The sequence below is a fragment of the Arachis ipaensis genome, chromosome B08, assembly GCF_000816755.2.
Source record: "Arachis ipaensis cultivar K30076 chromosome B08, Araip1.1, whole genome shotgun sequence".
Taxonomy (NCBI): domain Eukaryota; kingdom Viridiplantae; phylum Streptophyta; class Magnoliopsida; order Fabales; family Fabaceae; genus Arachis; species Arachis ipaensis.
The window spans coordinates 20451327-20465080 of NC_029792.2; the positions used below are offsets into that span (position 1 = coordinate 20451327).

At 36.8% G+C, this 13754-nt stretch overlaps 1 protein-coding gene and 1 long non-coding RNA gene across 9 annotated transcripts in view; one reads left to right on the forward strand and one right to left on the reverse strand.

The window, feature by feature from the left end:
* Positions 1-5480, reverse strand: part of LOC107612879 (pentatricopeptide repeat-containing protein At2g35030, mitochondrial) — a 13604-nt gene extending 8124 nt beyond the window's left edge. For 6 of the 8 annotated variants that reach the window (XM_021109080.1, XM_021109084.1, XM_016314646.2 and 3 more), the window contains exons 1-3: positions 4824-5480; positions 3039-3238; positions 984-1115 (exon numbers count right to left, since the gene is read on the reverse strand). The gene's annotated coding sequence lies outside the window, so the exon portion shown is untranslated. The remainder of the gene's footprint in view (positions 1-983; positions 1116-3038; positions 3239-4823) is intronic. The other 2 variants (XM_021109077.1, XM_021109081.1) reach the window with 2 other exon arrangements.
* LOC107612302 lies at positions 6082-8424 on the forward strand. The gene is made up of 4 exons (XR_001613683.2): positions 6082-6239; positions 6331-6385; positions 6474-6602; positions 8101-8424. It is a non-coding gene; the product is annotated as an uncharacterized LOC107612302 (long non-coding RNA).

The following is a 13754-nucleotide window of genomic DNA, read 5'->3' on the forward strand; positions in this document are numbered from 1 at the left end:
AAGTTAATCAACCCAGCCGTACCTGGGCTTGCTGGACCACCATGCAAGGCAGTGAACGGGGATGATGTTTCGCAGCAGGAAACATGATCTGGGTTTCTAGGTCTGGGCCAGATTTAAGAAAGGAGAGGTGAGGTGTGAGGATTTGATATTGATTATGTAAAATGGATTCAGTTTCAAAATGAGAAAGGGATCCAGTTCCAAATTCAAAGACATTTTAACTGTTTCAAAATTTGTTTGTAAATCACAATCCTTTATTGGAGTACACTGTTGGGTCTAACCAACTCTGGAGAGAATTTTCCTCTCCTGAATTAACACACTTTAACAGAATTTTCTAACTGAATTGAAAACTAACTAACCACTAGTATTTATAGGCAGCTATCTATCAAATATCTAATATATCCACAGTTAGTCCCAGTCCCACGCACAAGATCTCAGCTTCAAACACCTCCGTGGCCTAATCAAACAATAGATTCACTGTTGCACTAATGCAAATTGGCAAATGAAGTTGCAGAAGTTCAGAAAAGGACAAAAGGTAACCTCCTGCTGTTCAAAGTGGCACAGGAAAAAGGTGCATGGGTTATGGGCTTCTATGCACATTAAGAGTTTGTGTTAAGCATATTCATGAAAGGGTGATGTTAAACTGTTTATTGAAAAATTAATCCAGTTCACCTTTTGCTTAAAGCATGCATTTTTTTAATGCTTCTACAAGTCCTACTATCTGCTAGGTTGACGGCTATTAGGAAGCAATTAGAGGTTCCTGGTGGTTATCTATTTATGAGATGAAAGCATATAATCACTGTCTTTGAAAATTAATTATATTACCTGCCACTGCCAACATATCTCACCAATGAACAAACCAATTCTAAATTATTTTAAATTTTAACTAACAATTTACATATGCATAATCTTTACACTCACATGACTTACCTTTTACTGTCACCCTAATTAATCAACAAGTTTTAACTTTAAAAACAAAACCAAACCTGATGATTTGCTTTAAGGTAGCATGTTGCCACCCAAAGGCTCATATGGCTCAGCATCATCACTAGCTTTCAGGAGAGGAAGGAGAAGACATTGAGGAGGATCTGGAAACAAGGAAGGTGCAACGTGTTTACCTGTGTTTCAAAGCAAATCCAACTGAATGTTAGTCACATAATTATCTTATATCTATCTTCTATCTATCTATCCTATCTACATAAAGATATCTCATATCTATTTATCTTCTTTCTATTGATTTATCTATCAAACATAATGTTTTACCTGTGCTGCAGGAAGAAGAATGTCTCAATGTTTTATAATTGGAGACAAAGTGGATGGCATTACAAAATAGTAGCCTACTTTCTTCCAATCGTTCCCCAACGCACAACCAACACTAACAGTTATGCATAGATACTTTTAAGTTCAAGATAAAAAGGCATAATGCCTTAAGCCCTTCTGTTTCAGTTATTTATTCATAATATTTTTTTGGTGATTGCTTCGGTACGATTACTAAATCATTAGTATGCTAACTGTACCTAAATTCAGATTTATCTTGAAGGAAAAAATATAATTATTAAAGGCAAGAGACGGTGATTTTTTTAATTAAAAAAATATATATATATAAAAGGAGTAGGTAGCAAAGTATTTAAAGTATAGCACCTTTTGCCGATTATTGGATTTAATCTTACTGTGATAGTTGAAGTTTGGTTTGTTACGAAATACCATTTAGATGAAGAATCCAAATAAATTTCCATTTAATACAATACAGTACAGGTTTCTTTGCGAAAACTCCAAGGTTCTGAAAACCGGACCAGTCATCGAACCACTCTAGTCATTGGTTCACTGGTTTACTGGTCCAACCGTGATCCAACCAGAAAAACCGTTTTATAATAAAATAATAAATAAATTATAAATAAACACTCTAAAACATAATTATAGTCTAATATAAATGTTAAAATATCTTCTAAATTTAAAGCAATACATGAAATGTCATCAACCAAAGTCTTAAGATCTTTAGAAAAAAGTACAAATTTAAATCCAAATATGAAATGCCAACATAAAAATGTCATCAATCATCAAAATATGTAAAAATTTGCTGCAGATTTGCATATGAAATGAAAGTAAAAGCTCAATTTAGTTCTCCAAAGATTTTAGCACCATCAAGTTGGTCCTTTACACTCTCAACATTTTGTACAACAATTTGGTCTCTCTATTTAAAATGGCATCAATTCAGTCCTTCAGTCTAATCTATTTAAATACCAGTTGGTCCTTAAATTGATGATTATTTTGTTCTACAAAAAACCAACTCAATGTTAAAAATCTTGGAAGTAACTGATTTGATATCCTACATGTCTTAAACCAATTTGAACATTTACTCTACCAATTAACATATATAGAGGGATAAGCGAGATGAACTATGTATTTCCTTTAAACAATACCACAAGGTTAATTTCAATATTTGAAATTCATTCCCAATATTACCCAAAACTAAATAAGCATACAAAGTTGACATAATTGGGTTACATACGACTAATTTCATTAATCTTGTACTATTAGGCAAAGGAACCTCAATCATTCACAACTTTAAAAAAAAAAAAAATTGGTCAATAAGAAACATATCATATTCAATCATCAATGCATAATAACAAGAATCATGTACAAACAAGCATTGATTTTCAAAGATTGAGCCAAAAATTTCATTAAAAGCTCTTTGAGGCATATTGTCGAACACTTGGCGTGCAAAAGCATAAATAACACAAAATAGCACTAACAAACATTCTTTGCAACACCAATTCAAAATTCAGCACCAATGACATGAAAAATCAGCAGCATTTCGCAGTAACTCAGCAAAGTATCAGTCAATCAATCCAAACAAATTGAAATTCAAACACAAGAAGCTCCTAACAGCAAATTTAACTATGTATAAACTAACACTAATTCTAAAACCTAAACTGAACTGACAGCAGCAAATAATCCTAACCAAATCAAATTAACACTAGAATCAACATATAACTAATCCTAAATTAACTAAAATAGAGAAGAAAAGGTGATCTGAGAACCTGAGTCAAAGAACAGAGCAAGAATTCAGGAGAGAGGGATGCAGTGGCAGTGACCAGCCGCTGCTGCGTCTGAACTCCCTGCAACTAGAGTGGCTCCTGTTCTGATTCTGCGACTGGGAAGCAACCAAGGTTCTGAAAACCGGACCAGTCATCAAACTGTTTTAGTCACTAGTTCACACTGGTTTACTGGTCCAGCCGGTCTAACAGTGATTCAATCGGAAAAACCATTTCATAATAAAATAATAAATAAATTATAAATAAACATCCTAAATATCTTTCAAATTTAAAACCCTACATAAAATATCACCAACTAAATGTAATTAATCATCAAAATATGCAATAACTTGCTGCAAATTTGTTGACAATTAACATAATTATACTTCCATTAAAAATAGCTTGATCGAATTACAATGCACAAGTTAAAGATAGAGAATATTGTCTTAATATAGCTAAGTCAAAAAGTAAAACATAAAATGATAGTGTTGCACAATAAACACACAATAGAGCCTGAAACAAACACACAACAGAGGCTGAAACAAAAACACAACAAAGCCTGAAACAAAAAGAATCCAACACGGAGGAGGGGTAGCAAGTCGGCAGAGATCAAGAACAGGGACAGTGAAACCAAACAATGAAAACAGAATTTTTTTATATAACAGAACAATCAAAACATGAACCATACAATCACTAATTGCAAATTTTTTCTTCATAAGAACAGAACAATGAAAACATGAAGCATATAATAAATCAAAAGATCACCAATTGAAAATTTTTTAATAAGAACAGAAGTTAGAACAGTGAAAATTGAAGAAAGATTAACAGTTTTCAACCCAATTTTAACAAAGATCATCACAATGATTAACAACAAAAAAAAGCAATGAAGGAACAGTGAATCAATAACATAGGCAGTGCAAATTCAAGAAACTTTAATAAAATTTAACTACAGAAATAGACAGTAAAACAGAAATAGAGTTATCAATTTAAAAATTATCATCAAATACAATTAGTGAGCAATACCAATCAACCAAGTACTGACTGGGCATTCGGAAAAATAAAATCAAAAGAACATTTAAATCACAGCAAAAACACAACAACAATAGGAACATTTAAAACAAAGCAACCCAAAAAAAAAAAAATTCTAAAAATCACCATGGCTCTAAACAATGATTTGATACGTGTATGCTCAAAGAATTAAAAGCTAAGCTTACACGAAAGTGAAGAATACCCAAACCAAAGAACCTTCAATTACAGCTTAAATCAAGAACAGAAAACCACAACAAAAACAAAAAAAATTAAAAGTATCAGAAGAACAATAGAAAAACAACACAAGAACAATTAGCAAATTCACAATAACAGTTAAAATTTACCAGAAGAACACTAATGCAAGTGGAATCATCATGCTAATATGTTTTCTGCAAAGATGCTATTTGTGCAGCTAAAATTCCCTAATTACTAAGATCCAATTATTCTAATTTCACATGCAATCAACTTATAAGTTTCTAAAAGCTAGAAATTATAGAACCAACCAGAAATATGGTTAAAGCATTTCATCAAACATGTTGAGTGCGGTAAAATTAAAACGAAATAAGAGAATTCAAAGCTTCATATCAATGTGATATAGAAGAGAACATAACTATTGTAACTTTAATTCAGTCTATGAAAAAATCCAAACCACTACCAAATCAAATAGTTACTTATTGTAATAGAAATCAGAAGTTGCACAGTTTGAAGCAGAGTATTGGTGTTGTGTGAGTGTATTGTCTGTGGCGGGTTTAGGGAACTCACGGCGGCGACAAAAGAGAGCAGTTCGACGGCTAGGTGGAGCGCGCGGGTTGGTCGCAGAGTTTGAAGCAGAGCAACGTGGCTTCCAGACGAACGCGAATGCGAACTCGAATGGTGAACGGCGAGTGAACGCGAACAGTGAACGCCGAGAGAACGTGAACGGCGAATAACGCGAACGAAGACGACGGCTGAACGAAGACGCGAACGTGAACGGCAAACAAACAGCGACGGAAGCGCGGCTGAGCAGACAAATACGACGAACGCCGAGCTCGAGGAAGCAGCCGCGATCGGTGACAGCGAACAGGGGTTGAAGACTTGGAGCACGAGGGAAGCTAGATAGACGGACGGATGGCGAATTTGAGTGCGACGGACGGCGGCAGTATGCCACTCCTTGCGGCGGTGGTGTATAGGCTTAGTGGCTTACAGTGCAGGTTTTTTGGCTGGGGTTGTGTGATTTCTTTCTGAATGAAAAACAAAGGGAGAAAGAAACGAAAGAGCTTCCGTTTTTGTGTAAGCCGGGCGGGTTTCGGTTCGGTCCGACCGGACGGTTTTTGGCTGATTCAATAGTTTTTTATCGGTTTTTTAAACAACGGTTTTACATGTCTGACCGAATTGTTAATATTGTCGGTTTGCGGTTGAATCGGTCCGACCGATCAGTCCAGTTCGATTTTCAGAACATTGAAAGCAACAAATTCAAGTTCCAACAACAAATTTAACAAATCCTAGTTCAATCACGATTTACAACAACAAGGCAAATTTATTGATTAGCATTTCAACAACATGCAAAAATATGAAGGGAAATTTGGAAAAGAGAAAACAGGAGAAGATGGTGCAGGGACTCACCAACGGTCGATGGCGAGTCGACGACTACCCCATGGAAGGCGAACGAAGCAAGAGTCAACCTCATGAGTTGTTTCTGCTGCCGGCGACGAGACAGACAAACTACGAGATGCCAACAGTATGACTGAGACGAGACTCAAATGAGACTGAGAGGTAAATTTGAGCAGAGACTGTAAACCCCGATAAATTAGTAGATAATTAATCAATAAATTAGTTTTTAATAAGGAAGATTAGAAATGTGAATATTAAATTAAATTAGGATAGAGCCCATCGAAACGAGAATTTTGACACTAATTTCTAAGAAAACGGCCCAAGATTGGACGAACGGGCCGAATCGGTTGAACCGAGCCCGTGGGCCCAACCGGACCAACCCATTACATGAGCTTAAAAGCTCATTTCTTTCTTCCAACGCAGCATAAGAACAACGTAACAGGGGGAGGGAGAAGAGAAACGTACCGAAACCCCCTGCGTCAACTCCCAAACGCCGTAACTTCTCCGTCCGAGCTCCGATCGCCGCACCGTTTGCGGTCACGCGTCCACCGTGTCGAGCTCTACATTTCTACCGGAACAATTTCTTTGGTAAGCCACTAATCACTTCCAGCCATTCTTTTCCCCCAATTTTCAAATAATTGGAAGAGATGTTGAATTCCTTTGATTTCTGATGTTTTAGGATCCAATTAACTTGAGAAAAACATTTACTCTTACTTATGTGAAGCTTGGGTAAGGTGAGGATACCATAGTTCTATTTTAATTTTACTGAATTTGAGCTTTGAGTATTAAATTGGGTATATATGTGTTATAAATGTGTATTAGGTTGTGAATAAATAATTGGAGCTCGAAATTGTGAATACTGGAACTTGGAGGAAGCGGATTAGTTGAGGTTTTGAGGACTGTGTTCTTTAGAAAAAATTATCTTGGAATAATACTTGGGAATCGGCTAAGGTATGGTTTAGGTTTCTTGCATTTAATATATAATGTTTTGTGAAAACTTAGGCTAGATGACCATAGGATAAGTTGGAATGCAGGTGTATGTTTAATGTTTAGTAATTTGTCGATGAATATATTTGGTTGAAGTTTATTGGATAATTAGTTATTAATTTTGGATGGTGAATGTTGTTATGTTAATTTGGAGAAAATTATGGTTGAATGTTATTATTGATGAACATGGTTGGTTTGGTGTTTGTTGATTAACTAATGATTTGATGAATTATTGATTTGAGGTATAACTATTATGGAGGTTGTTGTGATAATGAGGTATTTTGTGTTAGAAGCCTAGGATTAGTGAACTATGATCCTTAGTTGAATTTTGGTTGTTGGATTTGAATATTGTATGAGTATAATTGTTGATTTAAGGTAGATTTATTGTGGTGACTGTTATGATGATAAAGAAGGGTATGTTGAATTGAAAAGAAAGCAGGTTTGGACCCGAAAAGGGTGGCAAAGTCCGAGTTTTAGAGGAGATGCTGCCGAAATTTTATGAAAATTAGAGATTTTGTTTATATGATTATTTAAAAAGATTTAGATTCAAAGGTTATATAGTTTGATTTTGAGTTATTAAGAAAATGAGCATGTTTTAAGTTTGATTCATTTAGAAAAGAATGAATTATGTTTTGAATTGGAACTATTGATGGACGGAATGGGAGGTGTGATAATGAAGGATAAGGATTGAATATGATTGATGTATGATGATGAATGAGATGTGATTGATAATGATGTGGATGTTGATGAATTATAATTGAATTATTTATATGGCTTATGAATTTGAATGATCTGAGATACGAGGTTCCTGGATTAAGTGCCGTGGCTTGCCACCACGTGTACCAGGTTGAGAACTCGATACTATGTTGACCCTACGACGTAAGTGTGACCGGACACTATATAAATTTCCGGGAATGTTACCCCCATTGAGCAATATTGATTATTTGAGAAAAAGCTATGCATAGACTCTTGGGGATGCACGTCGGGGGACAGTCTAAGGACAATTCAGACTTGTCGGGTTGGCTGGATAACTGACAGATGAGCCTCATCAGCCATAGGACAGGCATGCATCATATGCATTCTATTTGAATACTTGTTGTGCATTAACTGGGTGTGCCTAATTGTACTTGCCATGCTAAATGTGTATTTGTTACTTACAGTATTTGTAACCTTCTTGTGTTTGCTTTTATCTGTTTATTTGTCTATGGAATGCTGACAGAGATGGAGGTATAGAGGAATGGCAGTATGGGACTTAGATTTAAGCTTAAGTTAAGTTAGGATTAAATATTTTTAGAAAACCACCTTTTATTGCTTCAGTTTAATACTTTAAGCTTTATAATCTGAATGTCGGCGTTCTAGGATTGCCTCTGGCATTCTCAGGACCTTATATATTATGTGTGTGGCACCTTTACCATACTGAGAACCTCCGATTCTCATTCCATACTATGTTGTTGTTTTTCAGATGCAGGTCGAGAGGCATCTTGTTAGGCGTCTGGACTCTTAAAGCGGAGGTGGTTACTGGGTAGTTTTGTTGTACAGATATATATAAATATGTACTTAGCTTTCTCTCCGCTTAACTTGTTCTTTTTTATCCTCTTAGAGGTTTATGGAGAGACAGGATTATGTATATGTACTTTGGGTTTTGGATATATATATATATTCTCCGGCTAGTCTTAACTTCGCGGGCTGAGTTAGGAGCTTGTTATTTTGTATCTTTGGCACTCTATTCCTACTTCTGTTATCATATGTTTAATAGTTATGTTTTCCTTAGCACGCAAGTTAACTCGTTCTTTGAGCGTTGCGCTTTTATTTCGCGATTTTTATTTCCTCTATTCTTCAAGGCTCCTAGCATATTATAATTCTTCTGCTATTATATATATACATTTTATTTTAGAGGTCGTAATACCACACCACCTCTGTTTTACGACTTAAGCGTAAAACTCTGTGTGGTAGGGTGTTACATTATGGTATCAGAGCAGTTCGTTCCTATAGAGCCTGAAAGACGGACTGATTATGCTTCTGTGCATTCTCTGTGTATGTATTTATGTGCTATTAGGATATCTGATTGATATATATGGCATAAACGTTTATGAGCATGCATTTGGAACTTAAAGCATTAGACATGTGATATTGAGACTGATCAACTTAATATCACTTGTTTAGTGTGTATAAGGACCAGATATCGACTCGCGGACGCGATCGCGTGTGAGGTAGAGGTAGGATAGGCACCGTTACTCCTAGTTTGGCAGGGAATGATCTAGTAGACTTTATGGCTGCCCTGAGAAATATGGTTGCAGTTATGCAGGCAACAGCTGAGGTGTTGGGTAACCAAATAAATCAGGGTAATCATGGGAACAATAATGACGAGGACGGTCCTATGACACTTGCTACATTTATGAAAGTTCGCCCTCCGACTTTTAGGGGAACCTCGAATCCCACTGACGCATATAATTGGATTCAAGCTATGGAACGGGCGTTGCAGGCCTAACAGGTTCCTGAGAAGCAATGGGTTGAATTTGGAACTTATCAATTACAAGGTGAGGCTCAGTATTGGTGACGGGGGACACGATGTATCTTACAGGCAGGTGGTGCTGTGATAGTCGGGAGATTGGTTATTTAAGAATCATGTTTTGCTTGATTGTTCTGAGAAGTCAATACAGTTTATGCCAGAAGGGTCAGAAGCACCGGTTGTGGTGAATAGTTACTATTTGAACTCTATGATAGTAAACTGTTTTGGGACTGAATGTCAGGGTATTATGTTATTAACTGCGGGAGTATCAGGTGATGATCAGAGTTTAGAGTAGATTCCGGTTGTATGTGAATTTCCAGATGTGTTTCCGGATGATATTAATGAATTTCCACCTAACCGGGAAGTTGAATTCGCAATTGAGTTGGTGCCGGGAAGCGGTCCAATTTCGATTACTCTTTACAGGATGTCACCTTTAGAAATGGTTGAACTGAAAGCTCAGCTGGAAGATCTGTTGGGTAAGCACTTTATTCGACCAAGTGTTCCTCCGTGGGGAGCGCCAGTGTTACTATCGGTAGTTGAATAAGATTACTGTGAAGAATAAATATCCGTTGCCTAGAATTGACGATCTAATGGATCAGTTACAGGGTGTCGGTGTGTTTCTAAGATTGATCTGCAATCCAGTTATCATCAGATAAGGGTTAGAGACGAGGATATTCCAAAAATTGCTTTTAGGATGCGTTATGGTCATTATGAGTATACAGTGATGTCTTTCGGGTTAACTAATGCTCCGGCAGTATTTATGGATTATATGAACAAGATTTTCCGACCGTATCTGGACAAGTTTGTTATTATCTTCATTGATGATATTCTTATTTATTCTAAGACTCAGGAGGAGCATGCTGATCACTTGCAAACTGTGCTACAAATTCTAGGAAACAGAAAGTTATATGCTAAGTTATCTAAATGTGAGTTTTGGAAGAGTGAGGTAAAGTTTCTCGGTCACGTGGTGAGTAAGCAAGGAATAGCCATGGATCCTGCTAAGGTGGAAGCAGTAATGAATTTGGAGCGACCAACTTCAGTGACAAAGATAAGGAGTTTTCTAGGTTTGGCGGGGTATTATCGAAGATTCATTAAGAGATTTTCACAGCTCGCCTTACCTTTAACTAAGTTGACTAGGAAGGATACGCTTTTTATTTGGACCCAGAGTGTGAAGAGAGTTTTTGAGCATTAAAGCACAGATTGACTACTGCACTCGTGTTGGTATTGCTTGGATTGAGTGAACCGTTTGAGGTGTATTGTGATGCATCACTGAAGGGTTTGAGGTGCGTTCTGATGCAGCACCAGAATGTTGTAGCATACGCCTCACGGCAATTAAGGCCGTATGAGATGAACTATCCGACACATAATTTGGAACTTGCTGTTGTTGTGTTTGCTTTAAAGATCTGGAGGCACTACCTCTAAGGCATTAAGTTTCATGTCTTCTCAAACTATAAGAGTTTGAAATATCTTTTTTAGCAGAAAGAGTTGAATATGCGTCAGAGGAGGTGGATGGAGCTTCTGAAAGATTATGATTTTGAATTGAATTATCATCTAGGAAAAACGAACGTTGTGGCGGACGCTTTGAGTCGGAAATCTTTATATGCAGCTTGGATGATGCTACGGGAAGAAGAATTACTGAAGGCATTTCAAGGTTTGAATTTGGGAATTAGAGAAAAATTTGGAATTTTGTGTTTGAGTTAGTTGCAGATTTTAAGTGATTTTAAATCAGAACTTCTAGAGGCTCATCGAGATAGTGAAGCGTTGCGTAAGGTATTACCAGCAGTTGAACAGGGAAAACAGTGGAGAGTGTCAGAAGGACAGGATGGTTTATGGAGGTTTAAGAACCGGATTATTGTGCCGGATATTTGAGACCTACGACAAAGTATCTTGAAGGAAGCTCATAAAAGCGGGTTTTCAATTCATCCAGGGAGCACTAAAATGTATCAGGATCTGAAAGCGATGTTCTGGTGGCCAGGTATGAAGAATGATGTGGCATTGCATGTATCTAAATGTTTAATGTGTCAGAAGGTTAAGATTGAGCATTAGAGACCATCAGGGACCCTTCAGCCTTTGGAGATTCCACAATGGAAATGGGAGAGTATCGCAATGGATTTTGTGATAGGTTTTCCTAGAACCCGGTCTGGTTGTGACGCTATTTGGGTGGTTGTGGATCGACTAACGAAATTAGCTCACTTTCTTCCTATTCGAATAAGTTGCACAATGGAAGAATTGGCTCGAATGTATATCAAAGAGATTGTCAGGTTACACGGCGTGCCATCTACTATTATATCTGACAGCGATCCTCGCTTTACATCAAGATTTTGGGGAGCTTTTCAGCATGCATTTGGGACTCAGTTAAGCTTAAGTACTGCGTATCACCCTCAGACAGATGGTCAGTCAGAGAGAACTATTCAGACCTTGGAAGATATGCTAAGGGCCTGTGTTTTGGACCAGCCGACGAGTTGGGATCAGTATATGCCATTAGTAGAGTTTGCTTATAATAATAGCTATCATGCGAGCATCGGAATAGCTCCATATGAGGCTCTGTAAGGCAGAAAATGTCAATCTCCGTTGTGTTGGTATGAAACTGGAGAAAGAAGTTTGTTAGGGCCTGAGATAATAGCTGAAACTATTGAATAGATAAAGAAGATTCGTAGTCGAATGCTTATAGCCCAGAGCCGCCAGAAGAGTTATGCTAATTAGAGGCGAAAGCCTTTGGAATTTGAGGAATGGGAGCATGTTTTTCTGAAAGTTACACCAACCACTAGAGTGGAAAGAGCTATTAAGACTAAGAAACTGAATCCCCGTTATATTGGACCGTTTGAGATCCTGAAGAGAGTTGGGTCAGTGGCTTACAGAATTGCCTTACCGCCATATCTTTCGAATTTGCACGACGTGTTTCATGTGTCACAGCTTCAAAAGTATACTCCTAATGCAAGTCATTTTCTGGAACCAGAACCAATCCAAATAAGAGAAGATCTAACACTTCTAATAACTCCGGTGAGAACTGATGACACCAGTGTTAAACGATTACGCGAGAAGGAAGTATCATTGGTAAAAATAGTTTGGAGTCGAGCTGGTATCGAGGAACATACTTGGGAACTTGAATCAGATATGCAAAAGGACTATCCACGTCTCTTTTCAGGTAACTGAATTTGAATTTTGAGGGCAAAATTCTTTGTTAGGTGGGTAGGATGTAAACCCCGATAACTTAGTAGATAATTAGTCAATAAATTATTTTTTAATAAGGAAGATTAGAAATGCGAATATTAAATTAAATTAGGATAGAGCCCATCAAAACGAGAATTTTGACACTAATTTTGAAGAAAACGGCCCAATATTGGACTGAACGGGCCGAACCGAACCCGTGGGCCCAACCGGACCAACCCATTACATGAGCTTAAAAGCTCATTTCTTTCTTCCAACGCAGCAGAAGCACAACGTAACAGGGGGATGGAGAAGAGAAACGTACCGAAACCCCTGCGTCAACTCCCGAACACCGTAACTTCTCCGTCCGAGCTCCGATCGCCGCACCGTTTGCGGCCACGCGTCCACCGTGTCGAGCTCTACGTTTCTACCGGAACAATTTATTTGGTAAGCCACTAATCACTTCCAGCCATTCTTTTCCCCCAATTTTCAAATAATTAGAAGAGATGTTGAATTCCTTTGATTTCTGATGTTTTATGATCCAATTAACTTGAGAAAAATATTTACTCTTACTTATGTGAAGCTTGGGTAAGGTGAAGATACTATAATTCTATTTTAATTTTACTGAATTTGAGCTTTGAGTATTAAATTGGGTATATATGTGTTATAAATGTGTATTAGGTTGTGAATAAATAATTGGAGCTTGAAATTGTGAATACTGGAACTTGGAGGAAGCAGATTAGTTGAGGTTTTGAGGGCTGTGTTCTTTAGAAAAAATTATCTTGGAATAATACTTGGGAATCGGCTAAGGTATGGTTTAGGTTTCTTACATTTAATATATAATGTTCTGTGAAAACTTAGGCTAGATGACCATAGGATAAGTTGGAATGCAGGTGTATGTTTAATATTTAGTAATTTGTCAATGACTATATTTGGTTGAAGTTTATTGGATAATTAGTTATTAATTTTGGATGGTGAATGTTGTTATGTTAATTTGGAGAGAATTATGGTCGAATGTTATTATTGATGAACATGGTTGGTTTGGTGTTTGTTGATTAACTAATGATTTGATGAATTATTGATTTGACGTATAACTATTATGGAGGTTGTTGTGATAATGAGGTATTTTATGTTAGAAGCCTAGGATTAGTGAACTATGATCCTTAGTTGAATTTTGGTTGTTGGATTTGAATATTGTATGAGTATAATTGTTGATTTAAGGTAGATTTATTGTGGTGACTGTTATGATGATAAGGAAGGGTATGTTGAATTGAAAAGAAAGCAGGTTTGGACCCGAAAAGGGTGGCAAAGTCCGAGTTTTAGAGGAGATGCTGCCGAAATTTTATGAAAATTAGAGATTTTGTTTATATGATTATTTAAAAAGATTTAGATTCAAAGGTTATATAGTTTGATTTTGAGTTATTAAGAAAATGAGCATGTTTTAAGTTTGATTCATTTAG